The sequence below is a fragment of the Oryzias latipes genome, chromosome 12 (genome assembly GCF_002234675.1).
Source record: "Oryzias latipes chromosome 12, ASM223467v1".
NCBI classification, from domain to species: Eukaryota; Metazoa; Chordata; class Actinopteri; order Beloniformes; family Adrianichthyidae; genus Oryzias; species Oryzias latipes.
Genome location: NC_019870.2, coordinates 19,058,422 through 19,063,100, shown reverse-complemented (window position 1 = coordinate 19,063,100; position 4,679 = coordinate 19,058,422). Strand labels below are relative to the sequence as shown.

Genomic DNA, 4,679 nt, shown 5'->3' with positions numbered 1-4,679 from the left:
TTTCCTAATTTTGTGCAACACCAACAGTAAAAATCCTCCAAAATCCTCAATTTATTAACAAAGTATTGATTTATACGTTAGTACCACCAACTAAACAACCGTAAAAAAAAATGTATATGGAAAATACAGACAAGTATTAAAAATGTCAGCAATAGTTATTGAAGAATGACATTTTTAGAATGAGCAGAGTAATTTAAGCCCCCCGATGATCCAGGTGTTGCGCAATGGTCTCCGTGCGCCGTTTTACTTCGCAACCTGCGCCCACTACCCCTCTCCTTCTCCTCCTCACACACGTGCCTCTTTCTCATAGGCAGGAGCGCCGATTCTCAAGTTTCAGGCTGTTCCATATACTCTGCCATATATTTCACGACAGCAGAACTAAAGTGCCACAATTACTAATGGCAAGCACTGAATTGCCAAGTGATTTAACACACCCGAGATTCCCCACTTCCCATGAGCCTTAAAAGCTGAAGGCGGGGCTAACCCCCAGATTGCCACATACTATTGATTTGCTAAATGAGCAGTGCTATTTTTGGAGCATTCCCTGTGGGCGCCACAAGGAGTGCTCGGGGGCGCATGGGCGCACGCGGGCACAGGGTTGGTGACCCCTGATGTAAACAGATGGATAACTTAAAGTAAAAATTTCAAGACTTCTGCTGCTCTGCATAAACGATGTAAGAAAAAACAACACAGGTTTTTTGATTTTTGCAAAAAACAATATAATCCTAATTAAATGACTACCAGTAAGGCTTTAAAAATAGATCAAAAGTTAACCAGAGTGGGACTTTAAGTGTGTGTTTGTGTGTGGATTTTATTGTTATCATGCAATTAGGAACAGAGAGAGAGGTGGGTGATAACATGCCAGCCTCATCAACCTATGTAAGGAAGTGCTTATGCATTCTGTGCCTGGCAATGCATTTGGCGCACTGCCACATTGATTGCTTTAAAAAAGCTGCACGGTCAGGGTTTGTGGTGTATTTATGTCGAGAGTCTGTCATTCTGGGCTGTCTCCATCTCCTAAAATATGCATTTGGAGGGAGGGGGGAGGAGAGCACACTGTAATGTATCAAATAAAATTGGCAGGTTAAAAAAAAGTCAATGAATTTGGGTAACTGGGTATAAGGAGAGGAAACAGGAACACTGGTTGTGCACAAAGGCCAAATGTAGAACAGCAATATTTAGTCTTTAGTATGCTCAACGCATCAACAATCACTCATCACGATCCAACTGCTCTGACTCTTTTTCTTTCCCTCCGTGAGTCTCTGATGCCAGCTGAACTGCAGAGCTGGTTGTGACATATGGAGAGGGATGGGGGGACTAACAGTGCAGATGTTAAATGTGACGTCAGTCTGATTTTCTGTGTACCAAATTTTTCACAAGTTTCACCCAGTGGGGCACTGGTAGGAAACTGCTCGCAAATTCTTGCAAAACAAGAAATACTGCAGTGCTTAAATGAGCACTGACATGCTGTCTCATCAGACAAAAGCTTTCAAGTGCTCGGAGTGATTTGGGCTTTTAGCCTACGGCGTGTTAAAAGCAAAAAGATGAATGCCGAGGAGATCCAAACATGAAATAGACATTAGCTTTTCTATGGAGAAGCTTAATTTCACATACAAAAAGGATAATTTCAAAATGTTTCAGTTCAGTTAGAATCCTTGTGTTTGTGTAGTCATACTGGACTTAGGATTCTGAATGATGCATGCCATTGTGTTTTTCTCTGCACTGAGCAGTCCATAATTAGTACTCAGAGGTCCATGATGTCTCCTGAGTTTCACCAGAATTGTCTAGAAATGAAGCAGCTCCTTTAGCTCTTTTCCCTTATGGGGCAAATATTTGATTAATTGAATTTGTTAATCCGTAAATACGAAAACTGAAGCAGTTTCCACACATTTGCATATTAATCTCTATCTTGCATGTACAAAGTAAGAGTGCAGTACAAGGAATCTCAAGTGATGCTACAACAGTGACATGTGAACAATTGTACACACAATCACAAAATCTGCTTGTGAATACTTATTTTATGAGAAGGTTCAATATTTCTGAAAATAATATAGTTTTAGACCAACCAGATTTGAGAGTACACTGTAAAAAATCTCAAGTTGATCCAACTTAAAATAACTTGTAACCTGGCTGCCTTAAAATTTTGATTAAAGCTGGCAAATTATTTCAAGTAACTTCAACCCATTAATTTGTTTCCCAAACGTAAAGGATCAAGTTTATATCATTTATTGCTTTGTTTTGGGAAATGTATTTTTTAAGTTAAATAAACAAATATTTTTATTGTATCAATTAAGGAAGTCAAGTATTCTCAACTAACTTTCCTATTAAGTCCAACTAATTTCTTAAGTAATGTCAACTTACAACTATATTCGAACTACTTAAACAAATGTGTTGGCCAGATTTAAAATTCTGTTGCGGTTACTTAATTTGCATTGTTGGCACAACAAACTATACGTTCTTTTTAACTACAAAATTAAGTACCCACAACAAATCGATTAGTTATGTGAACTTGAACTTTTAAGTTGGAAAAACTATCATTGAGTTTAAATTATTAGAAACATTTTGCTATCTTAAATCAAAATTTTAAGGCAGCCAGGTTAAAAGTTATTTTAAGTTGAGCCAACTTGAATTTTTTCCAGGGTGTTTCAGTTTCTTAAATGCAGAAGTCGGTCAGAGTTACAATTTAACACAAAGTAATGAGAAATGCTAAATTAAATCCACTACATAACTTTAGATTAAAGACAATCTCAATCATTTGTGAAAAATTTTATTTCAAAAGCATTGTTATTGAAACAGTATAAAATTATCTTTTTGAAACAAGGAAAAGAACAACGTTTAAAACTCACGTATGTGTCAATGTTTGTTGTAAAATTTTATGGAGATATACGCAGAGTATCATTGCACGTAGTAATACCAGTTGGCTTACCATTTCAAACACTGTAACACAACTGAAAAATAGAAAAAAAAGAATAGAAAAACAAAAAAACAATTTTTTTTCACAACATGTCACCGTGCGGGATGATGTTTCGGTGTGCGTGTGTCTGTGTGTCACAAAACAGAACAAATAACTTGCTTTCTCCTAAACAGTACACTTCAAAGTTTACAATTACACATTTTGCAAATGTGTCAAAAACAAGTCCAACTGAACTAACACAGGAATTTGTGCAGAACATTTTTGCATCTTTCCATAAACAGAGACTCCTAAACAGTTTACAAAAATGTAAATTCCAACTGTAGAAAACTCAAACAAAAATAATGTGGCCCCTGCTTTTTTTCTGAAGAACGTCTCTACATCGTTCCCTGAAGCAGTTTGTTCCGCAGTCCATGAACGCGAGCAGAGCATGCACTACCCCCAATATCCATGATTACCTTTTGGATGAATTCGAAGGTGTACTTCAGTTCCTTTGGATAATCGATGTTGAGGCAGTAAAGTAGTCCGATCAGCACTGCAAAGCCATTTGGTAGATCTCGCAACTCCCGCAAAACGATGCACCCCTCCAAGATTATGGAAACATTCACAACGTTCTTTGACTGATCCGTCATATCCGTGTTTTGGTCTGTGGTGACTAGTAGGCCAACACTCAATTCTTTCGTCTCTGCTGGGACCTCTGCAGCGTCCATGGTCTAAAGTAAAAAAAGGAGAACAAAATGTGTATATACTGTATAACCCTAGCATTCAAAATGTGTTTTGTTTAGGTTATTTCTTCTGACGTCTGTGCTTCAGCCTTTTATCTGCAGGGGTTAAAGATGGTCACCAATATACATGGGGAGAAAACTCTACAGATCTTCACATCAATACACATAGTGAGACTTTTGAAGGAATGTCCTTTAAATTTTAACATCATGCATTATATCAATACTGGGAGTGTGTCAATCTTACCTCTGAGAACTTAATGAAGTTTGAGAGATCTTCTTTTAAGATGAATGGAAGTACAAGAAGTGCAGTGGATCTCCTGTTCTGGTTGGACTTCTGTAAAACCACCAAAACAAGCATTTGGGCTTTAGAGCCACAAATACACAAACATTGAACAGCTGAAAATGTTTTATCTACTTTGTAAAAATCTTTTAACCTAATAAAAAATAATTTAAGTGCTTAATCTTTTAACCTATTTATACCTGCAAATCAGTATTTTCATAAACACATGATCATACCAAACGTTTCGGCTTTATGTACTTACAACAGAATCAAAAGACACAAGAAGACTCTGGAGCTTGGCATCATGTCCCAGATTTGTTTTCCGTTGCTTTTGTGCTTCATACAAGTTGATCAGTCTTGGCAAATATCGATCAAGTCCACTCAGGAAGGACTTCAGAAGGTCAGCAGATACTAGACGTGTGAACTCAGCACCAATCTTTAAAGAGTGAAAACAAAACATTTTTCATGCAGAAGAACAGGATGCTCATTCCTGGACAAATAAAAATCATTTTAAATGGATATAAAAGTGAAGCAATATTTTAATTGCATAATCAGGCATTGCTATGACAAATGTAACATTTTGACAAACTACAACTAGGGATAGGTGTCAAAAATACTACACTTGCCTTTTATGTATGTTTTGTCAAGACAAGCCAAAACTGTGTCAAAATTATTTCAATTGTAATGAAGGAGGAACATGTGTATAATGTTGGAACTCACCTGTCTTTCTGAAAACAAAGCTGGCCATCTGCTTTGAATCTCC

General features: G+C 37.0%; 1 long non-coding RNA gene across 1 annotated transcript; it reads right to left on the bottom strand.

Annotated features, from left to right (window-relative positions):
- Positions 1-2,691: 2,691 nt before the first annotated feature.
- LOC110016017 lies at positions 2,692-4,662 on the bottom strand. The gene is made up of 3 exons (XR_002291272.2): positions 4,637-4,662; positions 4,179-4,352; positions 2,692-3,970 (listed from the first exon to the last, which is right to left on the bottom strand). It is a non-coding gene; the product is annotated as an uncharacterized LOC110016017 (long non-coding RNA).
- Positions 4,663-4,679: the final 17 nt, after the last annotated feature.